Raw genomic sequence first — 27,581 nt, forward strand, 5'->3', positions numbered from 1 at the left:
ATATATTTATTTCATTTATATTTCTTTTATTCCTTTTCATCCTTTCATTTTCTAACTTATAGGTTTCTATTTTTTTCTTTTTTTAGGGGTAACGTTCCCTACCGTCCGGTCATTTCCGGCAAATTTTTTTTTTTGCATAAATTTTTGCATTTTTTGCGTGCTTTTGAGTCTTTCGTTTTGCGCTAATTCAGGCCATATGTATATACAAATGTATGTTTTGCGTGATTTCTATGTAAATTTCGGCAGCATGACGGCGTAAACCGTCATCTACCAAACCTGTTTGTTCCGGGTGTAATTCCGAAGCAAGTATTGTTACCACTCGTGGCTTGTAGAATGATGTCTTTGCTTGAATCCTCCTTTGGCCTCTCCAGATGAATAGTGATTCTTAGGTTAAATTGTGGATCCTCTCCTCAATGAGGGTTGAGGAGTATTTATAGACTTTCACCTTTTGTCACGTAGTGGCCAAGTGGCCAAGTGGCTAGCAGGCGGAAAGACTGTTCTACCCTCGGCCGAGGGACCAATGGCAGGCCGGCGGGCCTTGTTGACTCGCCGCCGAGGGGTCTTGGATATGAGTACGCGGATATGTGCCCCGGCTAGCTGGTTGCCTGGCCGGGACCCAGGTGACAGGCCGACGTAGCTGAATCGGCTAGGTTGTCTAAGTCGTTGACTTGCTATGGATATCTTTGACCTTGCTCAATATGTTGACTCGGTCAGCGGGTGCAGAATATGCCCCATCAATTTGCCCCCAGCGTAGTCTATGCCGTGGTATGGGCTCCGATGTATGTTGAGCGTATATTCTGCGCAAGTAAAAATATTCTGCCCCGGCTTCTTCTATCTCGGCTTGGTTCTTTCTCGGCCGTGCCATATCCCCCCTCCACATGGATGTGTACAAGGCATCCGATGTGGAAAAGAAAGTGACGCTGGCCGAGACCAGGGTTGAGAGTGCCGGTTGTTTTTGATTGCCCCCGGCCGGTGCTACCTAGCTTGGTTGATCATGTGGCCGGCGGAGAGCAGATACTTAGGAATTCGTTGAGGAGGATGAATAGGCAAAGAGATATGAAGGGGCGTGTTGAAGACGCTTGGTCACTGTTGCGTTGATTGACGTTTAACTGTTGCAACGATTGACATTCCGTGGTTGCATGTCCGACACGTGTCTGTTCGCTGATTGGCTGACGTTTCATGGGCTGTGCCCTGATTGGTCCTTCTTCATGGGCTTTCCCCTATAAATAAAGCAATTAGTCCCTGAAATTGGCCACCAATTTCATTCTCTCTAAAATTTTCTTCTCTCAAAACTTTCAAGGGCTTCTTTCTCTTCTAATCTTCAGAGTTGTTACTTCGGCTAGTGCTTTTCTTCAAGGTAAACGAACAAATTTTTCTCAATCTCTCATTTTGTTACGTAATTATTGCTACCATGTCTGCTGCTGACGCCGGGACAAGCACTTCTGCGCCGGGGGGTTCCCCGTAGCGTCTTGATGAGGAGGGCATACTAGATGCCATCCCGATAAGGTCTGGGGGCCCTAGGTCTCCTTCTCCTGAAGTTGATCCAAAGGTTTTGGAGGATTGGGAGGATGATGATGATGTTGATGATGACGGTGATGACGCTGAAAGGGCTCATCCTAATGAGGGGAGGCAGTACGTCATGGATCACGGGGACGCCTGTAAGGTCCGCCTTGACCGTGCTTGGACCCATAAGTTCGCCAGTTGTTCCGGCGAGACATTTTTTCGAGGGTCATTTCTCCTTCGGTGAGGGGTACAAAATTGTTATCCCTGAGGAGGGTCAGGCGGTCTGTTGCCCTCCCCCGGGTCATATCGGCGTATATATCAGGCACCTGGAGTATGGGCTCCGATTTCCTTTGAATGAATACGTCATGGCCATCATCAAAGCTATGAACGTCGCTGTGGCTCAACTGCATCCGTTGGCCATTAGGACGATAGTTGGCTTCGTGTGGCTCTGTCTCTTTAGTGGGGAGGTCCCTACAGTTAACTTATTCCGCCGGCTTCATCATCTTCGGCCATCGACCTCTGGTAAAGTGGGGTGGTACAGCGTGCAGATGGAGCCGGGTTACGTCTCCGTTGATAAGCTCTCTTCCTGTAAGGACTGGAAGGGGCGATGGGTGTATGTCGAAGTGCCGGATGACTATCCGCTGCCCCGGTCCTTCCAGCACCAAGTTAATTTGCGGTGCGAGAGTAAGGCAGAGCATGACAAATGGGTCACCCGGGGTAAGCTGAAGATGGACGCTTCGAAGGTCTATCTTAGTGCGGATGAGAAGCGGGCGTCGTGCACTGTTGATGCTTTGAGAAGGGATGGGTGCCCCCGACTCAGATTATTCTTCAGGATGAGCTGCTTTGCCGCGTCGGCCTCATACCGGCCCTTAACCAGGGTGAGTAGGGTCGGTGTGAGGCCCATTCTTGCCTGTTATGCTCCTGTTTTAGAGCTTTGTTTTACTTCTTTTATGTAACTCTTGTTTGGTTCCTTGCAGACCGGTTTGGCCAGGATCTGTCTGAGAGGACCTTGAAGAGGTTAGGGCTTGATAAGGACGGGAAGGTCGTTCAGCGACATCCTACGGCTGACGCGCGTGATCGTAGACTGGCTCCCAACGAACTCATGGACAAGCAGCTGAAGGCACTGGATCCAGCGGCGGCTCAAGCACGGGTTCTCGGAGGCGTGCCGAAGAGAAAAAAGAAGGCAGCGTCCAGGTCGGCGACGGCGTCAGTGCCAACTCCCTCTTCAACCCCGGCGGTGCAGCAGGAGCATGTTGAGGTCGTTGATATCACCGAGGAGGCGGTGACCGTTGCGAAGGGCCCTCCTCCTCCAAAGAAGAGAAAAGAGCCACCGTCTGCTTCCATCGTTGCCGGGGAGAAGAATGACTCAGCCGGCCCTCCATTTAAGAGGGTCCAGACTGGTACGGATCTAACTTGCGGTTCAGACTTAGCCGGTTCATTGGACATTCCCGATGACAGACTTTCTGACGTGTCAATGAATGTTGACGTGGATGCTCTGTGTAAATTTTTTGTAGATCCGCCGTCGGCAGTCGCCGTTCTCACTGAGCGGCAACTAGAGAAACAGCCTGAGAAGGCGGGTGATAGAAATGTCACCGTTGACTCCTCTCTTCAGAAGGTTCCCCCCACCGAGCTTCTGGCAGAGGTTACGAGAATCTACAAGAGGCTGGCGAAGTGGACTCAACTAGCCGGCTCCCACATTATGCTTTTGAGAATACGTTGGGACAATGGTGCCGGGATTTGTCGCCTCCCAAAATGTATCAACTCATTTGCATGGGAGTTGGTCAATTGTTGGTGCTTCGTCAAGTCAAGGTGCAACCTTCATTTCTTGAAGCATGCTCTCGGTTTTGGGATTCGAAACACCATGTTTTCGTTTTCCCGAAAGGTGAGATTTGTCCTATTGCCGAAGAAGTTGGAGCCATTGATGGGTGGCCGGGTTGTGTTCCGGTGCTTCCTCCGACTCGGTTGTGCTACAAGGAGAAATTCCGTTCCATGTTGGGTTTGGTGACAAGTCAAGTCAACCTTTTTCTTGCTCCATATGGTGTGGATATGTTGGCTCTTATCAACATCTTTTCAAATCGATTTGATGCCAATGTTTCGGAGGTGGCTAGGAGAAGAGCTCTTGCCTTTTGCCTTGTCCATGTGTACCTCCTTGTTGATGTCTTGAAGAAAGAGGGGCCAAAGTGCTATGGTAGCATGACCTTTATTCATGTGGTTGAACAAATGGAGCATGGTAGAGATCCATCTTGGTTAGTCCTTGGAGAGATCATCCAAGCTTTGGACAAGGAAGGCTCTTGTGGAGAAGCTCCTTCCTTCGGATCCCCAAGGATCCTCCAAGTGTGGCTATTGGAGAGGCTAAGGTATGTAGAGCCTCCGGTTAATCCTTCTTCTTATTCCTTCCGTCATCTTACCATGTGGAATAAGTTGTACCCGGATAGTTTTGCTTCTACCGAGGCTTATTGGGCCGCGAGATTGGTGGAGGAGGGTGGTCCTCACATCCATTGGGTGGTGCCGTGGTGGAACTTGAGGTCCTTCATGGGGTTTCCCGCTTCGGGTGCTAGTCCTCGTTCTTTGATGGTGGTGGGTTTGAAGGTTGCTTCCTTCATATATCCCGAAAGGCTCATGGACAAATGGGGCGTCAACAAAAGGTGCCCGCTCAAGATACCCTTGTCCAAGAGAATGTTTTCCGGAACTCCGAGCTTGTGGAAGTCTTCGAAAGGTGGTGGGCCACTCGGCCGCTTTGGGAGGTGCCAAACCCCGTTGCCACGACATGGGTGACTCCCCCTTATGTCATGTGGTCACATGCTCCGTCCTTGGAAGAGAGATCCAAATTTCGTAAGGACGAGGTTATCAACTTGAAGTATCGAGAGGTTGGCGAGGCCAACCGTGCCTTCTTTGAGGAGTATGTTGATGGAGCTACCCCCGATGTGATGAGACCACCGAAGAGGAGGAGTTCCGGCCCCAAGAATATGGTGGGTCATGCATTGGCTCTTTTTGGGTCGAACATGGGGTCTTGTGCTAGACCGGAGGCCGTCGTCGTCTTAGATCCGTTGAGGATCCGTTCCGAGGAGGAAGTCCATTCTAGGCAGATCAACAAGAAGAACAAGGGGAGGATGTACCCCGAGGGAAAAGGCAAGGATAGAATGGAAGAGTGAAGACCTCCATTACCCGTTTTATTATTATGTTGTATTATTGTTGTGAGTTTTTATTATGTTGTACTAGCTAGTTATTGTGTGTTTTATGCTAGTTTTATTATGTGAGGTGTTTTAGTTGACACCTTAGCTTCGATAAGTTCTAGACTCGTCGAGCTTTATTTGTTGTTGGAATTGTAATCCCTCCCATTATTAATTAAATAAGAGGATTGCTCGTGTCGACAGTTGTGAACGCTTGTTTCTTCCATCCATTTTGTAAAGGCAATTCGATTTGAATTGTCCTAAACATTTGCACTTGGGAAAGTGGTATTTTGTGGGAAGGGAGAAAGGCTTATTTTTGTATTTTGTCGGGAAGGGGAATGGTTTCCCTTCCTCTCTTTTGATGGGGATGTTTTTTTTGTATGTGGGTAGTGTTTTTTTTATTGTGGGAATGGTTGTTTTTTTGATTGTGGGATTGGTTGTTTTTTTATTGTGGGAATGGTTGTATCCGTCTTGTGTAAGAAAGGACTGCCTACGTATCCACCTGAAGAGGTGAAATCAAACCATGATCGTAGTTCGAAATGTCTTGTGAATGTGATTGGGTTTTGTGGTTGTATCCCTCAGGCATAAGAGGGACTTCCTACATATTCACCTGAAGAGCTGAAATCAAACCATGATCGTAGTTCGAAATGTTTTGTGAATTTGATTGGGTTTTGTGGTTGTATCCCTCGGGCATAAGAGGGACTGCCTATCTATTCACCTGAAAAGGTGAAATCAAACCATGGTCGTAGTTCGAAATGTTTTGTGAATTTGATTGGGTTTTGTGGTTGTATCCCTCAGGCATAAGAGGGACTGCCTACGTATTCACCTGAAGAGGTGAAATCAAACCATGCTCGTAGTTCGAAATGTTTTTGTTTTAGTGCAAATGGACGTTGCCTTTGACAGATCAAAGGACATTCGAAACGGGCAAGGTGTCGCAGCTTAGACTCGATAAAACATGCAATTTTAAATCAGAACGTGTTGAGGAACTTGACTTGAAAAGGGGTTGAGGTGGTTGCTAGTTGTAAAACTAGGCTTAGGTCGTTGGTTGCTAGGGTTCAAGGGTAGTATTTCTTGAGTTGGTCTAGGTTGGTCGGATTTGTAAAATCCACCCCATCTAGGTCACTCAGTCTCACTGCGCCCCCCGAAAGTATTTTCTTGACCAGGTATAGCCCGGCCCAGTTGGGTTTGAATTTCCCCCTCGGATCGACGGGTAACGGTGCTCGAACTGACTTGAGGACCAAGTCGCCCTCCTGGATGTTCCTAGGTTTAACCTTCTTATTGAATGCCCGTTGTATATGTCGTTGGTATAACTGGACGTTGTGCAAGGCATTGAGTCGCTGTTCATCTAGAAGAGTGAGTTGCTCGTACCTTTGACGGGTCCATTCCGCCTCGGGGACTTGACTCTCCATTAGGATGCGTAGAGAAGGGACCTCTAACTCTACCGGTTGAACCGCCTCCATACCGTATGCTAGGTAGAAGGGTGTGGCGCCTGTCGGTGTTCGAATAGAGGTTCGGTATCCCCAGAGTGCGAATGGGAGTTTGCTCGGCCAATCGCGGTAGTTGTCTTGCATTTTCTTGATAATGGTGACAAGAGTTTTGTTCGCTGCCTCCACCGCTCTGTTAGTTTGGGGATGGTAGGGGGATGATCGATGTCGTTTGATTTTGTATTTGTCCAGCAAAGCTTGAGTTTCCGCCCGGAAGTGAGAGCCTTGGTCGCTGATGATTTCATGGGGTACCCCATACCGGCAAATGATGTTATTTTGAATGAACTTGGCCACTTGTTTGGCGGTCAAGACTGCATATGACTGTGCTTCCACCCATTTGGTGAAGTAGTCGATGGCGACGAGGACGAAGCAATGCCCTTTGGTGCCTACCGGGTTGACTTTCCCGATGATGTCGATGCCCCAAGTTGAGAAAGGCCAGGGTGACGTCATGGTGTATAAGAGGGATGGTGGTATGTTTTGTATGTTGGCGAAGATTTGGCAATTGTGGCAATGTTTGACGTAGTTACGGCAATCGGCTTCCATGGTGGTCCAATAGTAACCTAGCCGTGTGATTTTTCGAGTAAGCATCATTGCGCTCCTGTGAGGGCCACATTCTCCGTCGTGGACCTCTCCCATGACTTTTTTGGCTTTGTGATGGTCAATGCAAAGGAGGAGAATTCCTTGGGGTGTTCTTTTGTATAGTTGATCTTGGTTTATCACGAATTGTGATGCAAGTAAACGGATGGCTCTTTGTCCCCTTTGGTCAGAGTTGGGAGGGTATTCATTTTTGTTTTTGTAGTTGAGGATGGCTTGGTACCAAGGTTCATCATGGCTTTCCTCGTCGTCGATGATGGCACAAACGTGAACTGGCTCACTCCTTCTCTCGACACATAGGGGCATCGATGTCATGTCGTCGGGTATGTTGACGAGCGCGGCAAGTTTTGCCAGGGCATCAGCAAATTGATTTTCCTCTCGCGGCAAGTGGAAGTAGTCGACTTGGTCGAAGAACTCGGCCTCTTGATTGATCTTTGCTCGGTAGGGAGCTAAGCTGTCAGATCGGATTTTCTATGATCCGGACACCTGGTTGATGATGAGCGAGGAATCGCCGTGGACCCTCAGTCTTTTGATGCCAAGTGTGATGGCTACTTGTAGGCCGATGAGGCATGCTTCATATTCAGCGGCGTTGTTGGTGACGGCAAAGTCTAGCTTGATCAAGATCGGAACAAGTCTCCCTCTGGTGATATTAGAAGGATTCCCACCCCCGAAGCCTCTCAGATTAGATTCACCGTCGAAGTATAGGTCCCATGCGTCGGAATCGGCACAAAGGATGTCTTCGTCAGGAAGTGACCATGTGTCGGTCGTTGGGTCCTCGTTGATGGGATTCTCTGCTAGGAAATCGGCAACTACTCTTCCCTTGATAACCTTGAGGGGTACAAACTTGAGATCAAACTCAGACAGCATGAGCGTCCACCTAGACAGCCTTCCGTTTAGTACGGGTTTTTCGAAGATGTATTTGACAGGGTCCATCTTGGAGTAGGTGTGGACCGTGTAGCTGAGCATGTAATACCGCAGCTTCTTTGTTGACCATACTAGGGCAAGGCATGTCTTCTCCAGTCGGGTATACCTTGTCTCGTACTCGATGAACTTTTTACTGATGTAGTAGATGGCTCGTTCTTCGCCGCCGACTGTTTGTGCTAACATTGCTCCCATGGTTGTGTTGGTAACAGTCAGGTATAGGGATAAAGGAATCCCCGGTTGAGGTGGCATGAGGACAGGAGGCTTCGATAGGATTTCTTTTATCCTGTCGAAGGCCTTCTGACAGTCGTCGTCCAAATCGTTGTGATCGGAGGCGCGATGCTTCATGAATATTGGTTCACAAATCATGGTGAGCTTGGCAATGAAGCGGCTGATGTATTGGACCTGACCGAGAAATCCCCGAATCTCCTTCTCGTTCCTAGGCCGAGGCATTTGCTGAAGGGCTTTGATTTTGGTTGGATCAATCTCAATGCCTCTTTTGATGACGACATGTCCCAAGAGTTTTCCGGAGGTGACCCCGAATGCACACTTCTGAGGATTTAGTCTCATGTTATATTTCCGCAAACGAGCGAAAAATTTCGGAAGGGCGCTGATGTGGCCGTCCCGTTCCTTTGACTTGGCAATCATGTCATCGACATACACCTCCACCTCCTTGTGCATCATATCATGTAGGAGAGTGGTAGCGGTTATTTAATAGGTAGCCCCGGCGTTGATAAGACCGAAGGGCATGACCGTATAGCAATATGTACCCCACTGTGTAGTGAATGCTGTCTTGTGCATGTCTTCCTCAGCCATTTTAATCTGGTTGTACCCGACATACCCGTCCATGAAAGATAGGAGGGCATGTTCGGCGGTGTTGTCTACCAGAATGTCCACATGTGGCAAAGGGAAGTCGCCTTTTGGACTCGCCTTGTTCAGATCCCTGAAGTCGACGCAAACTCGAATTCTTCCGTCTTTCTTTGGTACGGGCACAATGTTGGCCACCCAATCAGAGTATTCAGACACTTTGATGAAACCAGCCTTGAACTGTTTATCCACTTCTTCCTTGATTTTCAAGGCCCATTCAAGACGCATCCGGCGTTGCTTCTGCTTCACGGGTTTAGCTCCGGGTCTAATAGGTATCCGGTGCTCTGCAATTTCCCTGTCAATCCCAGGCATATCTCTATAAGAACAGGCGAATATGTCCTTGTATTTGTGGAGGAGGTCAATGAACTGTTGAATTTCCGAGGGGTCCAGGGTTGTCCCTATCCTAAGTTCTTGAGGTGTATTGTTGGTTCCTACGTTAATAGGTTCGGTCTCCTTAATGATGGAGGTTCTGGTTTCCCGTTTTTCAAGTTCTTTGGCTAGGTGAGGTGGGTAGTCACTCAAGTCAAATTCCTCATAGTCATTCAGAATTGCATTGCAGTTAAATTGAGACGAGTCATAAGCAAACATAGCGTTCATTAAGTTGACACGAGCGAAAAGCTCGGAAAGGACAGACATTTCGTGGTCAGACACAGCAGAGGAGGTGGCTCCTGGAAGAGGCTCCAGGTTGTCACCTTTCATGGGAGTGGGGGTGACCGTAGTAGACTCAGCCTCTGAATCAGCCACGACTTTGTGATAGAACAACGGGAAGGGGACCTTGACTGGGACATCAGGAGTGTTAGGAGCTATGACAGACTCTTGACTCCGACTCTGACTCAGATTCAGGTTCTTCTTCGCTTCCTTCCTTGAACATAGGGCCTTCTCCAGTTGTGATTTTGAGAATGCGGCCTTGGCGATCGGTCCACTTGACGGTTTTCCTCCAGCCCTGTGTAGCTTTCTCTGGGTCAGCGTCGAAGATCAAGGTGGTTGGGTCAAATTGATTGTCCTTCAGGGCGATGTTGATAATGTCCTCATAGTCGAGGTGTTTGATGTTATCTTCCCCAAAGAGGAGAGTGACAGCTTGTCCATCGAGGCATGACGACGGCTTAGACTCGGTTGAAGCAGCTTCGGCGTTGTCAGGGATGAAGTAGCAGTCCTGGAAGACTTCCACACCCGGGTACCTAGCCTTGGCCACAGAGTCATAGATCGGCTCCGGAAAGCCATGGTAGAGCTCGGACTCTCCCTCGGGGACAAAATATCCATTGAGAGTCAGATGATAGGGATGGAGGATAACTCCGTGCTTCTTGCGTTTTCGGACTAGGAGGTTCATCTCCTGGATATCTTCGTCGGTAGGTTCATATCCTAGCCCAAAGGGGATGTTGGGGACCTTAGCCTGTTTCAAGGGAGGCAAGGTGTCTTTTAGTGGGTTGAGGGGTAAGCCCGGGAAGTAACCCTGGTGCATCGTGATACGGTTGACTGTGAGGTTGGCAAACGGGTCACAATCAAAGGGCGTTGATTCATCAGTTATGGCATTTACAGCTTGGAATCCCCAAATTTCATTGTCATCTTCCTCAATGGTTTGGGAGGCTATTCCCTTTCTCATGACAGCTTTGATCGGGGAAGCAAAAATTGTGATTGTTTTCCCGTTGAAGGGGACCCTGATCTTCTGGTGGAGAGTTGAGGTAACCGCCTTGACGGCGTGAATCCAGGGACGTCCCAGGAACATGTTGAAAGAGGCGTCGATGTCGACCACCTGAAAACTGGTTTGTCTTTCCACTGGTCTGGTAGCGACGGTCAGAGTGATGAGCCCCGCGACCTTGCGACGAGTGTCGTCGTAGGCGCGTACTCCTTGATTTGTTGGGACCAAATCAGCTTCCTTAATACCCAGCTTGTGAGCAGTCTTGAGGGGAATGACATTCACCGCGGATCCGTCATCTACAAGGACCATGGGTACATTCTTCTTGAGACATTGTACGGTAATGTACAGGGCAAGATTATGATTGGCTCCGAAGGGAGGGATATCTTCGTCAGAGAAGACGATCGGGTTGTTCAAGTCAGGGGCGTCCTTCGTCATATATGCCACTATTTCTTCAGGGGAAGAGGTTGAGGGCACAGTTAATTTTCTCAAGGCCTGTAGCAAATCCTGTCGATGCTTACAGGACGTTGCGATCAGTTGCCGGATTGAGATCTCGACTTTTGCCTTCTGAAGCTGTTTGAGGATTGAATTCTCAGGAGCCTTCGGTTGAGTGTCTACTTCCGGGACGACTTGGTCATTCGTTGGTGGAACGACCGTTGGATTGTTCGGGTTCTGATAGGGGCGTCCGGACCGGGTAAAGTGACCGATCTCTTTCGCCCGTTTCTCTTTCCCTGGGACAATGTAGACATCTTCAACGTCGTCTCTCCAGATGCCGTTGATTTCAGGATCTCGAAGGCACCTTGGAGGGGTATTCCTTGGTAAGTAGTTTTTGTGGGGGGAATTCTTGTGAGGGTAATTTTTGTGGGGGTAGTTTTTGTGGGGTTGATTATTGTGAGGTGCATGCCAGAATGGTCGCGGGAGCAATCCGTCCTGGTGTGGGTAGTTTTGGGTGCTCGGGGGACTCTCCCTCGGGCGTGTCGGTGTAGGATTGAAGATAAGTCGACGGTAGGCATCGTCAAGTCGGGTGATCCTTTCGGAGAGACTGGTTATGGCTTCCTCAACCTGTTGGAACATGGTGAGCATAGTGGCAGCACTAAACACAAATACCCCGTCCGAGGGATCTTTCTCCAAGGCATTCACCTCGTCATCAACTGGCAGGATGAGGTAAGAGCAGTCCAGAGTTGGCTCATCGTTGGAGATGGCGTGGATTCCTAGAGGATTTGTTTTGTTGTTTGGCTTAGTCGGTAGGGGTAAAGGCAAATCTCTTTTCTCAATCATGTCTTGGATGATGTGTTTGAGTTTGAAGCAGGTTTCAGCATCATGCCCTTTCCCTTGATGGTACTAACAGTAGGCATTGGGGTTCCAGAACCGGGACTTCTTGGCATCGGTCGAATCCGGGGTGGGTCCGATTGGTTGTAACTTTCCCTGGTCCATGGGCCTCTTCAGAGCACTTGCGTAAGTCGACCCTATATTGGTGAACACTCTCTGGGGGCGCTCGGCTCTCTTAGCAGATAGTTCAACGAGGTTAACCTCATCGATTTTGTTCGTCTGGCCGTAAGGGCGAGATTCGGTCGAGGTGGATCCTTGGTAGCCTCTGCCAGTAGTCTTGGCCAAGACACCCTTCCGGAGGTCATCTTCAATGCGTGTCCCCAGAATTTGCAGATCCTGGAAGGTCTTGATATTTTGATACCTTAGTAGATTGGCATACACTGGGCGGAGATTGTTGACGAACTTTTCCACCAAAGTTGATTCACTCGGCTTGCTTACCAACTGAGTACTTACCCTCCTCCAACGGGTTAAGAACTCGGTGAACCCTTCCTTATCATTCTGGGTTAGAACTTCAAGAGTACGGGTATTGGCTTGGATTTCAACATTGTCGGCGTATTGTTTGGCGAATTCAACTGCGATCTCATCCCAAGTAGTAAGGTTTTTCGGATCAAGGGAGTAGTACCACTGACGAGGGATCGGTTCCAAGGATGATGGGAAGATCCGGGTGAAAAGTTCTTGTTTGACCCCTTTAATGACCATGTAGTCTTTGAAGGCACGGATATGATTGAGCGGGTCCTCCACTCCTTTGAACTTAGGCACATCAGTTAGGGTAAAGTTGTCGGGTAATTGATCCCCAACAGGTTCGAACCTTCAGTTGTTCTCAAGATGGATATTGTTACCCCGGGCTAGGAGCTGTTCCTCCAAGAGCTTTAGCCTCTTCTCAGTTTCAGTTAGAGGTGGAGTATTATGTTCTCCAGTTTCTTTGTTTTCCAAGGCGTCGATACGGGTCTCGACGCGATCCAGGGTGACCTTAAGAGCGGTGAGCAGGCTGGCTAGCTGATCAGTCGTGACATCTCTGTTGTTATCATTGTTGTTGGACGAAGCTGAAGACGGGGCCATGGCTCTGAGGCAGAAAAACGGCTCACATTACAACTCAATCCGACACGGTTCAAAGACTGAACGCAGACACGCAAAGGACGAGACAAAGATCAGACTCAACAAGACGAGGGTGACCGTGTGTGGTTCCTCGGTGCTGACTCGATTTATGACGTGACGGTGCTCACCGAACTTTTGACACGAGTCCAACATAACGGCGCGATGCCATTGGACGGGTCTCGTGGTGAGACGACTCATAAGTAAAGACCCATAAGTACGTTTGCTTCGACTCGATAGACACGAGGCGGGATTGGAATGGTGGACTGAAGTTTTCGAAAATAGAAATTTTCAAAAAGATTCATTCGTCGCTTTAATGGACGGCTTCCGAAGATAGAGGTCTCCGCAAGTCGATCAGTTGAAAGGGTTGTCTTAAGTTTATTTGTAAAATATGGTTTTGAGTTTGAGTCGGCTCGAAAAACAGTGTATTGTTTCCCGAGACGGTTTTGAAATTCAAAATTGTATGTTTTGAAAATCGGGTTTGAAATGTTTGAAAAGGTCTCGGGGACGGTGCATGGTCCTCGGGATCTCGAAAGTGTCTCGAGAAAAGGGTGTGTGCTTTTCTCGGGTATTGAAAGAGCCATTGTCGGCGCGAAACGGGTTAAAATCCGTGTCTAGACGCGGCGATTATAACGGCGTAAAAAGGTGATTTGAAATGGTTGTAAAAACCGAGTTTGAAAATCGTCATTACGACGGCCTAGAAAGGCATGTTGAAATGGTTATAAAAACCGGGTTTTGAAAATCGTCATTACGACAGCCTAGAAAGGCGTGTTGAAATGGTTGTAAAAAACCGGGTTTGAAAATCATCATTACGACGGCCTAGAAAGGCGTGTTGAAATGGTTGTAAAAAACCGGGTTTGAAAATCGTCATTACGACGGCCTAGAAAGGCGTACAACGGTCGGTGAAAGACCGAGGTTTGAAATGGCCATTATAACGGCGCAAAAAAGGTGATTTTTGAAAGTTTGAAAATGACACGGAAGGACTTATGATCAAGTAGTACATAAGTACTCACAGTTCATTATATTATGCATTATGCTGACACGGGTTTTGGCTTAAAAGGGTGGGTTACACACCAAGCAATCAAACCCCAATTTGCGAGAGGGATACCAATCCAAACAAAATGTGTAAGGAGGGTGCCCTAGCCTCGTGCTCGAAAGTGATAAAAGCTCTTTGACAAAACAGAAATGTGTAACATCAATGGTATGCTTGACTCAATCGGGATTCGAAACGCGGGGATGAGAAAACTCACGCCGACGAGACGAGCCAGTTGGTCGAAAAGGGTTAGGTTGTGGGCCCGGACAACGAACCCGACCGTGACCGTAATATCAATTAATGCATTCCAACCAAGACCTCGTTCGAGTCTCACCATCTAGGGATCACAAAGACGTAAGTGTCCTAGTTTTCCCCAGCGGAGTCGCCAAACTGTGGACGTGGGCCACGTCTCGGTCTGTGGATTTGGGGGTCCACCTACCGGTCCGTAGTCGCGGGCCACGTGCACGCCAGGCCAATCTGGTGGACGTGCAGCGGTCTTTTCAAAGCCATGCTCGGCGGCGTAAAAATTCCTTCGACCGGATCGTTTTAGGTCGGTCGGTTTCGTCTCGGTAAGGGTCTCGAAACGATTAGAGATGTTCGGAGTCACCACCAAGCATTTGTGGGATGCCTGGAACCCGTTCGAATTCCACTTTATACCTCGGTCAAATCGAAGCACAAAGCAGCGTTTGACATAGGTACTAAAGATAAGGAAATCGTCCCTCTTTAGAATCCTATCTCTAGAATGACGCTCGTACGCCCTGGATAAGGTCGTCCACTATCCAAAGTTTCGAGTAAGAGGTGAAGGTACGTATTGGAAGCTCTTTAATTAGACACCCAATCCCATGGTAGCGCCTCTCTTGATCGATCATGGTTGGTTGAATGCAAAAGTTGATAAAACGGTTTAAATGCATGAATGCGCATCCAATAATTTAAACCTAACATGTGAGAGCTTTCTAAGTCGGTTGATTTAATCCAAGTATCAAGTATAATATGTCGAGTTGGATTAATGATTGATTTGCATGCAAGACGGAAATTAAACATCCATTTACCGTATTAGGTTTAGGGTGCATAACGTGATCCATTTGTCTTAGTAAAGTGTTTTGCAAATACGATTTTGAATAAACAAATAGTCATCTGATGCGTCCTATATCCGGGCTAATCGGAGTCGGGATCGTCCTAGACTAATCTTTGAAAGGAAATGTGTACATGCACTGACGGCTACATGAGGCGCGAGCCAGCCGGCGGTGTAAAGGGGCCTCCTTTGGTTCTGAAAATGAGAAAGAAAAGGCTTGCTTGAGGCGCGAGTCAGCCTTCGGTCATATGCCGTATTCTGACCAGTTGAAAAACGTTATAAGACGTGTTGAAAAATGGGTGTTTGAACCCGATTTCATTTGGAAAGGGTCGTTTAGACCGCATTTGTTGATTTGAAGAACTAGACTCGAATAATCATCATTATTTTGATAATATTCGGTGTCGGGTTCGACTTGACAAGCTTGACATGAATAGCTTTGAAAAGAATTATGAACTAATTGTTTTAAGTTCATTTGGATGTAATTAGTCGATACTCATCATCGTACCCGGGTTAAAATCCGGCATGGTATGTAGAACCTAGGATGACTTTGTGTTGGGGACTAATATGTTTATTTTGAAAAATGTAAAGAAATGAAATAAAAGGCTTTAAAATACCTTTCAAATGTTATTAACCAAATATTATTAGCGAAACACGGATTTAACCGTCATGATATGAGGAACCAAGGGTGAAAAATGTTTTATGGTTAAACAAATAAAATGAAATAAAAAAGGGTTTGAAAATATTTGAAATGGTGGAAACCGATTACAAATATGAAAATGAATTAAAGGGAAATGACGAGAACAAACACGGTTGATCTCTGAACTGGACACCCCATTTAGGCGCGGGCAAGCCGGCGAACCAAGGGGCTTCTGTCTCAAGCCAAAAATCAGTTTTGGCTCGTTTATTCCATGTTTTGGTTCATGTTATGCATGTCTTAGCATGTTATATGTAGGAAATATCTATATATGTAATCAAGAAAATTCGTATTTTAACGAAATTATGAAATATGAAATTACGAGTCATAAACGAAATGCATAAACAAAAGAATAGAGATTAGAATTAACCTCCAGTCCTAGCAATTTGGCCTAAGAACAAATATCGAGATCGATATTCTCCTAATCGTTGCACCCAAAATGCTCCGAGAAAAGCCTTTTTCTTGCTAGAAACAGAACCCTAATTCCTCATTATTTTTAGGGTTTTGTGATGTGAGTATAGAGTAAAAATCAAGTGAGAAAATTATCCTCCCCTCTCTCCTATTTAACCGTCCAAAAGGAGAAAAAAAGGGGGGAGATTTTCTCTTATTTTTCTCCATTTAATCGTGTAACAACCAAACAAAATAAGGAAAAAATCTTCTTATTTTAGGTTGTTATCATATTGTATAAAATGTGTATCATTATCAATTGTCATTTATGTCGTCACGTATTAATAAGTCCACACACAACAGTTTGTAGTCGATTTATTAATACCGGTCTGTCATCATTTATTATAACAATTTCGTATAATATATACATTAACTATAAATATCGCATATTTATAATTTGCTAATTAAATATAACCGTTTATGTTTAATTACGAATTAATATCTTAATTCGTTTAAGCTAACATTATATACATTAATTAAATATAACAGTTTATATTCAATTTACGATTTAACAATTAATTCGTCTCAGCTGATATTATTTAATTTTATTAAATAATCGACTCATCATCACATTGACTAACCTTTTAGTCAAATACATGGACTAACCCTTTAGTCATATAAGGCATTAATGTGATTATATTTTCATATAATCACATCTCTCAAACACATCCTTTAGGTGTGACTTTTAGGGACCAGTTGATCACCGCCATCAGTATGATAATAACGTCAAACTTCTAGCAAGCCAACCGTTATTAGTAAACGTTAATCAACTGATAAAATACTAAGTATACCCTGTGAACCTATAAGAGATTTATATACGTTATCACACTAAATGTGGAGGACACTAGCTCCAACAATCTCTCACTTGTCCTCACAAGTGTATGTGCGATAACCGATTCTCATATCCTTAATTTCTCCCAGTCAATGTAAAACAATTTGCAAAATCTGTATTCATAAAGGTCGTATTTTACAAGTGATCAATATCAAGAGTGGTTTTCCCGACTAGAGAGTAACTTAACTGATAAACGAATCATCATTCGAGCATGGCCATGCATTTCAGTTACAACTCCTCGAGTGGCCCTGAGAAATGACTAAACCTGATAAAGGATGGATATTTTCTTCAACTCGAATCCTGCAGATACAAGCACCGTATGAAATGACCCAGTAAAAATCTGCTTAGCCTCCTGTTACGGTCGACCATGAGAAAGAAACCAAAGTCACCCAAAAACTGCGTTAATCTCAAGACACAGACGATAGTCAAAGAAATCGACTCTAGGAACACAATGGATGTCCAATCCACAACCTGGCACCGAATGTTTTTAAACATTTAGGACCCCATTACGTTGTCACAATGTCCTATGAGGTATCATTATAACTCGCATCTGTGATCGATCAGCCAACCGTTTGACTTATGGCTCGTTGAACCCACCATCAATCAACTTCACAATATAATAGCCAGAGTTATCAGCTCATATAGGCGATTACGGATCAAAACAAATATAATGTAATTCAGTTCACTTTGTGGCGTTCAATGTTGTCGTACAATCCACATGAAAAACAAAATATGAAATAATACGATGAAGTTATAAATAGCATATGAAAAAGAAAATGTATCGAATTCATAAGCAACTACTACAACTCAGGAACACGTTTAATTCCCATGGAAATAACGTGCCCTTCATGCTTATCATATTTCAATGGTTTAGTGAGAGGATCCGCGATGTTGTCATCCGAAGCAATCTTGTCAATCACTATCTCCTCTTGCTCCACGTAATCACGGATCAGGTGAGCCTTCCGATGTACATGTCTAGACTTGTTGCTAGACTTAGGCTCCTTGGCCTGGAAGATGGCACCTCTATTGTCACAATAGATGGTGATTGGGTCATTCGAACTAGGAACTATGGTTAGTCCTTGTAAGAATTGACGCATCCATATAGCTTCCTTTGCACGCTTCAAGCGGCATAGTACTCGGATTCAGATGGTATAATCTGCTACAACTTCCTGTTTGGAACTTTTCCAGCTGACCGCAAAGACCATTAAGAGTAAAGACGAATCCAGACTGAGATTTCGAATCATCTCGATCCGTTTGGAAGCTAGCATCTGCGTAACCGATTGCACATAGCTTAGTATCTCCTCCATAAGTCAATGCCCAATCCTTAGTTCTCCGTAGGTACTTAAGGATGTTTTTAACAGCCATCCAGTGTGTTTCACCTGGATTGCGTTGGTACCGACTCGTCGTACTCAATGCATATGCCACGTCTAGACGTGTACATATCATGGCATACATGATTGATCCTATGGCTGATGCATAAGGAATGCGACTCATGCGTTCGACCCCTTCCGGTGTCTCGGGTGACTGAGACTTGCTCAAATGCATCCCAGAAGTCATTGGAAGGTTCCCCTTCTTGGAGTTGGTCATGCTGAACCTTTCAAGAATCTTATCTAAATAAGACTCCTGACTCAGTGATAACATCCGTCGTGATCTATCTCGATAGATACAAATTCCCAATATGCGTTGTGCCTCACCCAGATCTTTCATCTCGAAATGGTTCTTCAACCATCCTTTTACCGAAGATAAGAGAGGAATGTCATTCCCAATCAAGAGTATGTCATCAACATACAATATCAAGAAAACAATCTTGCTCCCACTCGACTTGAAATATAAGCATGGTTCCTCGACCGATCGAGTGAAACCATACTCTTTTATCACCTGGTCGAAACGATGATTCCAACTCCGAGAAGCTTGCTTAAGTCCATAAATGGAACGTTTAAGCTTGCACACTTTCTTAGGATTTTCAGAATCTATTAAACCTTCGGGTTGTACCATGTACAATTCCTCCTCCAAATAACCGTTTAAGAAGGCGGTTTTCACATCCATCTGCCAAATTTCATAGTCATGAAAAGCGGCAATCGCTAAGATTATCCGAATGGATTGCAGCATAACTACGGGTGCAAAGATTTCATCATAATGCAATCCGTGCACTTGAGTGAAACCTTTTGCCACTAGTCGTGCCTTATAGGTATCTGGTTGCCCTTCTACAGAATACTTTATTTTGTAAAGCCATTTGCGTTGAAGAGGTCGTACCTTGTTAGGTAAATCAACAAGATCCCATACGCATTCTCATACATGGAGTCCATCTCGGATTGCATAGCTTCAAGCCATAGCTTAGAGTCGGAACAGGTCATGGCACCTTTATAGGTAGCAGGTTCATTACTCTCTAGGAGCAAAACGTCATTTTCCTCGACCATACCAATGTATCTGTCTGGAGGATTAGAGACTCTACCCGACCTCCTAGGTTCCTGAGAAATATTAACCGTATCATAAGTTAAAGGAACATCTTCCTCCATCTGTTCCTCGGTTGTTGGTTCTTGAATCTCCGACAGCTCGAAGGTTCTATTACTTGACTTATTCTCGAGAAACTCTTTCTCTAAGAACTTTGCACTAGCCGCAACAAAAACTCGATGTTCGGTACGCGAATAGAAGTAATGACCAAACATTCCTTTTGGATAACCAATAAAGTATGTCTTGACCGACCGCGGGCCGAGCTTATCCTTGTGTCTCCACTTGACATAAGCCTCGCAGCCCCAAACCCGAATAAAAGACAAGTTAGGGACTGTTCCCTTCCATATCTCATACGGAGTCTTGTCGACAGCTTTAGACGGACTTCGGTTAAGTATAAGAGCAGCTGACAAAAGAGCAAAAACCCCATAATGAATCAGGTACTACCGTGTGACTCATCATGGATCGAACCATATCAAGTAGTGTTCGATTTCTCCGTTCGGACACACCATTTAATTGAGGTGTTCCTGGTGGAGTTAACTGTAAAACTATTCCACAGTCTTTAAGGTGTTGATCAAACTCATTTGAAAGATATTCGCCACCACGATCTGAACAAAGTGCTTTAACTTTTCTTCCCAGTTGGTTCTCAACCTTATTCTGGTATTCCTTGAATTTTTCAAAAGACTCACTTTTGTGCTTCATTAAGTAGACATATCCGTATCTACTCAAATCATCCGTGAAAGTGATAAAATATCTATAGCCGTCTCTTGCGGTGATTGACATAGGTCCACATACATCAGTATGTATGAGTCCTAATAGGTCATTAGCGCGCATTCCAACACCTTTGAAGGAAATTTAAGTCATTTTGCCGATAAGACATGATTCACACGTGCCAAATGATGAGAAATCAAATGTGGAGATAGTCCCATTCTCAATGAGTTTCTTTACACGTTTTTCATTTATGTGTCCCATTCGACAATGCCATAAATAAGTTTTATCTTTGTCACCAACCTTTAATTTCTTATTATTCACATGTAATATATCTGTGGTTTGATCTAAGATATAAATTCCATTCATGGAAACTGCTTTGCCATAAACCATTTCATTAAAAGAGAAAATACAGCTATTGTCCTTTATTGAAAATGAAAAACCGTCTTTATCAAGTACGGAAACAGAAATAATATTCTTAGATAAACTGGGTACATAGTAACAGTTATATTAATATAACTCAAAACCACTCGGGAGCTGGATTACGTATGTTCCCATTGAGACTGCAGCAACTCTTGCTCCATTCCCGACTCGTAAGTCCACATCACCCTTTGCGAGGGGTGTGATGTTTTTTAGGCCCTGTAAATGATTACACAGATGAGAACCACAACCAGTATCAAGTACCCAAGTTCCGAAACTTGCATGGTTAATCTCAATCATATGAATATAAGATGACATACCAACAGGAGTGACGCGGCCTGCTTTTATGTCCTCACGGTACACGGGACAGTTCCTCCTCCAATGCCCAGTCTTGTGACAATGGTGGCACTCAACGTTACCGTCCTTGCTCTTTGCCTTGCCTTGTGAGCCACTAGTCTCACCAGGCCCACTCTTACCGTTTCCTGACTTCTTAAACTTTGGCTTTCCTACAGTTAGGTCGCCGTGAGCTTTGCCCTTACCCTTATTCTTGTTGGAAATCATGAGAACATCTTGCTTCATGCTCCCACTCAATTTTATATCCTTCTCGGTCTGTACGAGAAGTGAGTGTAGCTCATGAGAACGTTTCTTCATGTCATTCATGTAGTAATTTGCCCTGAAAAGGGCAAAACCATCATGAAGTGAATGAAGCATACGGTCAATGACTATGCTCTCACTGATTTTGCAATCAAATGCCTCCAGTTTCTCGACATTCTCAATCATGGCAAGAATGTGTGGGCTAACTGGTTCGCCCTTCTGGAGTTTCGCCTCAAAGAAGCGACATGTATGCTCATAAGTAACTCGGTGCTTTTGAGAACTCATTAGTGAGCGTGGTGAAAATCTTGTTTGCACCTTGGGCAATGAAGTGTCTTTGCAAATTGGTTTCCATTGCAAAAATGAGTACGTTCTTTATCGCACCCGCTTCCATGACGAAGTCACTATAAGCAAGTGACTCGTTAGCTCTTGCATTGGGGCCTGGGTTTGGCGGTATTGGCTCAGTCAAGTACTTGAGCTTACCGTCAGCAATGGCAGCATTCCGTAATGATGCCGTCCAGTCCGCAAAGTTGGACCCGTCATTCTTCAGTCGTGTGGACTGATTCATGTGGTCCATGAAAGTTTTGAGCCAGGACTCGCGTGCAAGTGTGGCACTTGGCATAGGGATATCATCGTTATGATTTAAGTCTAATGCAAAACTGTTATAATGCGAAGACTCAAGCATTTATACAATTGACCTCCCTCAAGAATTATATAAATGATCCCAAGACTCAATTATCTGTAAATTGATAAGCCAACCTCTTGGCTAATTCTACTTTTAGAATTCTTGGTTGATAAATTTCTGTAAATTCTATCTATAGTCCATCATAATCTCGAGAAACTCTTCGGATTATAATGTTGAGGTAAAATAAGTCAACACAAACTACTTACCCAACGTAGAAGGGGTCATATGGAGAGTAAGGTCCTATATACCTACCGACGAAGAAGGGATTCACAATTTGTTTGGCCTATAAAGACTAGTCTCAATTTTTGTTTTAGAGGAAGATCCCATCAACTTTATTTTAATACATTTTAAGTGAACTAATATCTAGCATGCGAGAATGAATAAACTAAGATGATGGCTTAAAATAGTGTGACATCTTTATGTCCATGATAACTAACATCCAAACTATATGAGTCAATTTTCATGCATATAAGTAGGTGGTTTGGTTTAGGCGGAATATGATGCACTAACTATCATGCGAAGAAAAGCAACAAGAATGGAAAAACGTAAAACAAAAACAAAGTCCTAGAGTGGCCTATCTACCAAAATGAACATAAATACAACTTTGGAATCCTTCCTAGGACCCTAGAAGCTTGTCTTGATGTTCCATCTTGGTCCATGTAGCGGGAGTGAGCAATCCAATCTCCATCTTTAGTCTTCTCAAAATTACAATTAATAAATTACAAAATAAACCTATTTACATTCTAATTTCAAAAACATAATACTAAAGAAAACCAAAGGAGATTCGAGATCTCAAAATTACATCAAAATTATGTTTCCATCATTACGAAAACATAATCAACTAAGGCCACACTAGGTAATACCAAATTACAACCAATTGCAAAAATACGTAAATAAACCATTCAACAATTCATACAACTAAATGAAATGCATCAACAACAAATTAATCATTCAAGACATAATTCCTTAATTATGTAGAGTAATTTATCCAAACCACCTATTTTAAAATGATCAAAATTATGTGACAATTCCTCAATTACTCACAATGATTCCAATCTTAATACACATTAACTTGTAATATGAATTAATCTAACATCATTTTAAACCACTTTAAAATAATTGGGTATCTAAAATTTGTGAACTTTTTCACAACAAACAATCATACATTATAGATATAATGTATGATAATTATTGGCCAAAACACAACAAAAAAACGAAATTTTTTTTTATTGCTCTCGGCATTCTGCCCTAAAGTTTCGAAAAACAGTTTTTTTTGTTTTTTTTTCTCGAAAATAACCCCTTCTATTTGAAGAAATTTGTTTAATGTTGCTACTATAACAAGATTGGCATAATCATCAGCGTTTAATTTAAACATAGATCCAAACTAAATGATTCAATTTAACCTCTTAAAATGAATATCTAAATTATGATTAAATCGATTATCTGAATATTTGATTCATCAGAATTGATTTGAACATTATTAAATTAATGAATCATGATTCTTAAACAACTATTTAACACCATGTATGCCAAAACTATATAGCAAAAACAAATCAACATCATCAATCAAAACAATTTCCATTTACATTTCAATTTAATTCTTATTAAATCAAAACATCTACAAATTTATCATATTATCATCTTAACATATTAAAACAACAATATCAATAAATCAAAATGGAAACAAGGCATCCAAAACAAAAAAACCATCTCGGCAAAAAAAAAATTATACGGCCGATTTTTTTTTTTTTTAAATCCATTTATGAAAATCATATAAAATAATTTCGTGGCCTAAGCTCTGATACCACTTGTAGGAAAGATCGGTATATTTCATCAAGAAAATTCGGATTATAACGAAATTATGAAATATGAAATTACGAGTCATAAACGAAATGCATAAACAAAAGAATAGAGATTAGAATTAACCTCCAGTCCTAGCAATTTGGCCTAAGAACATATATCGAGATCGATATTCTCCTAATCGTTGCACCCAAAATGCTCCGAGAAAAGCCTTTTTCTTCCTAGAAAGAGAACCCTAATTCCTCATTATTTTTAGGGTTTTGTGATGTGAGTATAGAGTAAAAATCAAGTGAGAAAATGATCCTCCCCTCTCTCCTATTTAACCGTCCAAAAGGAGAAAAAGAGGGGGAGATTTTCTCTTATTTTTCTCCCTTTAATCGTGTAACAACCAAACAAAATAAGGAGAAAATCTTCTTATTTTAGGTTGTTATCATATTGTATAAAATGTGTATCATTATCAATTGTCATTTATGTCGTCACGTATTAATAAGTCCACACAACAATTTTGTAGTCGATTTATTAATACCTATCATCATCATCATTTATTATGACAATTTCGTATAATATATACATTAACTATAAATATCGCATATTTATAATTTGCTAATTAAATATAACCGTTTATGTTTAATTACGAATTAACATCTTAATTCGTTTAAGCTAACATTATATACATTAATTAAATATAACAGTTTATATTCAATTTACGATTTAACAATTAATCCGTCTCAGCTGATATTATTTAATTGTATTAAATAATCGACTCATCATCACATTGACTAACCTTTTAGTCAAATACATGGACTAACCTTTTAGTCATATAAGACATCAATGTGATTATATTTTCATATAATCACATCTCTCAAACACATCCTTTAGGTGTGACTTTTAGGGACCAGTTGATCACCGCCATCAGTATGATAATAAAGTCAAACTTCTAGCAAGCCAACCGTTATTAGTAAACGTTAATCAACTGATAAAATACTAAGTATACCCTGTGAACCTATAAGAGATTTATATATGTTATCACACTAACTGTGGAGGACACTAGCTCCAACATTATAGTCATGAAAACAGTAAAGACATGATAAAAAGAGGATTTTTACACCCTCATACTTACATGTTTGGTTATGGCGAGTGACCGACGTAAGTGTAACAACTCGTTTGGTCGGAAAAGACTCGGTTTAAAACCGTTTTGGTAAGTAAAAAGTGTGTTTTAAGATTAGTGACGGTGTAGTGGTCGAAGTGGTCGGTCAAGTGATTTAATGCATGATGACGGTACCAAACAATGTGTAAGGCTTGTATTTACGATCGGTAGGCCGTAAATATGCGTCGGATTGTGACTTAAGAAGTCGAGTCGATAATATTAAGGGAGAAAAGAGGGGGCGGACACTCGCGTAACTCTCAAATGGGGGGCATTTAAGGGGTATTTATAGGGAAATGAGTGGTTGTGTGAGTTTTGAGCGACGTGGCCACCTGTGCTGCTCAAAGAGGCGCGAGCCACGTCGCGGGTCTTCGAGGTGTGTTGTCGCTTTCACACAAACGCAATCATGATTTGTTTTATCCTAGGCTTTGTAGTCATATGTTGGGTACTTGACCAAACAGAAATCCGGGAAAACTTAAGGTAGAAGGTTTGAAATGTTTGTTTTTGGTGGTTGACTCGGTTTGACTCGTTGTTGGAGTCGGGATTTGAATTTTTGAGTCGGTTTTTGGTCTGGTGTCGGTTTTGACTCTAGTTAGTGTCATTGCGACCCCGTCGTCGTGCATTAAACACTCCAGGTATTTTTGAAATGTTTTATTTTCGAAATCATTTTAAGTTTTCCGACGTAAAGTTGTACACAAACTGTCGATCAAACGCCGCGATTCCAAAACATGTTATAGTCCGATAATCATCGGGTGTTTGTTGGAATCTCAGCAGATACTGGGTATCTACAGGTATTTACCGCTTCACCCCAAAAGTTTCTAGGCAATTTACTACATAACAACATAGTTCTAGCCATACTTTCAAGACTTCTATTCAAGCGTTCAACAACTCCATTTTGTTGAGGAGTTCTAGGAGCCGAAAAGTTGTGGTCAATGCCATTATCATCACAATAGGCACCAAATGATGAGTTTTCAAATTCGGTTCCATGATCCGTTCTTATGGAAACAAGTTTTAAGTCAAGTTTGTTTTGGATTCTTTTTAACCAAATTTGAAATTCATCAAATGCCTCATCTTTAGAGCTTAAAAAGAGAGCCCAAACAAATCTAGAAAAATCATCAACAATAACACACACATGACGGCTACCACCTCTACTCCTAGTTCTCATAGGTCCACAAAGGTCAATATGCAATAGTTGAAGAGGACGAATGGTACTAACACACTTTTTGAATTTAAAGGAGCTTCTAACATGTTTGCATCTAGCACATTCATCATATAACTTATCAAATTCAAACTTCATGTTAGGAAAACCTTCAACTAGGTCAAGTCTTCTTAGGGTATTAAGAGTTTTAGCACTAACATGTCCAAATCTTTTGTGCCACAACCAAGGGTCATTTTTCATTACACTCATGCAAGACATAGTATGACCGGATAACATATTCAAATCGATTAAGTAAACATCTTTGACACGTCTACCTTCAAGGATCTACTCATGGGTTGTAGCATCAATAATATGACACAAATTAGCACTAAATTCAACAATATTACCCTTATCACAAAGTTGCGAAATACTAAGGAGATTATGCTTCAAACCTTTGACAAGCCGCACGTTGTCAACACAAAGTAACGATGACTTACCAACCTTTCCAATGCCTATTACTTCACCTTTTTGTTGTCACCAAACGTTACCGTGCCACCATCATAAGCTTTAAGTGAGAGGAATTGGCTTCTATCACTCGTCATGTGACGAGAGCATCCACTATCCAAGTACCGATTGCGGCCGCCTCTCACCAAGCCTTACACAAGATTAGACTTTGAGTTTAGGAACCCAAACAAACTTGGGTCCCTTTTTATGATCAATATATCTCACAATGTCTTTCCTAATCCACATTTGCTTTACAACTTTAATGTTCTTGTTAATGTCATTATGTCTTTTCTTGCAAGCATTAAAGACATGACCATTCTTACCACAATAGTTGCAAATAATGTATTCGGGAAGACCAACATATTTCCTTCTCCTAAAATCGGGTTTAGGCTTCTGGATATAACAGTCTGTCTGACTGTTGCATTTAAAACCCAAAGCCATCAACTTTATCACATCTTTCGGATTGACTAGTGAGAAAATTTAAGACAGTTTGACTTCCTTCCCATTTCTCAGTGATATTTTTAGCATTCACAAGTTCTTTAGTTAAATCATTGACTCTAGTGAGGAGATCCAAGTTCTTTTCCTTTTCCCTTTTGAATTCATCATCATTTTCAATTTCTATAGACAATCGTTTTTCCACTATGAAGTCATGAGTGTGAGCATTGAGTTTAGACACTAGGTATCCAATTCTTTCTTTAGAATCCTCATACTTAGATGCCATTTTATCAAGACGTTTGTTTAGATCAACGAATTCTTCGGATCTTTTGTGAGCATTAGACTTAGAAGTGCTACATTCGGGCATACCTTTTTGGAAAAAGGCAAGCTTTTCATGAAGAACTACTATTTCTTTCTTGTGATCACATAATTCAATTTTAAGATGCTCGTTTTCGTTGACAAGATTTTTGACATGTTCATTTGACTTAGCTAGATCTTTGTTGGAAGCAACAGTTTCAGATACTGTTTCTCTTAAGTCAATTATCTCAACCACTAGGTCATCCAATTCATCTTTGAGAGCATCTTTGTCCTTCAAAAGGTCATCACGTTCCTTGGTTAGCAAGGAAACTTGCATCACCAAGGTGGTGTTGACATTTTCAAGATCAGAGACATCCGTGGGGAACATTTTAAGACACTCATTCTCCTTGGATAGGTTAGTGACAAGTTCATTTGAAACTTCATTGTTACTGTCAGAGGTGACAGTCTGAGACACTGTTACTTTGAGTTCTTATACCTCATCAATGACTCCTTTGAAAACAGATTTTTCTTTTAAAAGTTCATCACGCTCCTTGGTTATCATCGACATTTGCATAACTAGAGTGGTGTTGATATTTTCAAGGTCAGAGACATCATTGGGGTTCGACCTAAGACACTCTAGTTCTTTGGACAATTGTTTGTTCAATTTGTTGACCTTTTTTACTTCATCATATGCTTCAGAGGTGACAGTGACACTGTCTGTTGCTTTCAGTTCATTTTTG

Source organism: Silene latifolia, chromosome 8, assembly GCF_048544455.1.
Source record: "Silene latifolia isolate original U9 population chromosome 8, ASM4854445v1, whole genome shotgun sequence".
Lineage (NCBI taxonomy): Eukaryota > Viridiplantae > Streptophyta > Magnoliopsida > Caryophyllales > Caryophyllaceae > Silene > Silene latifolia.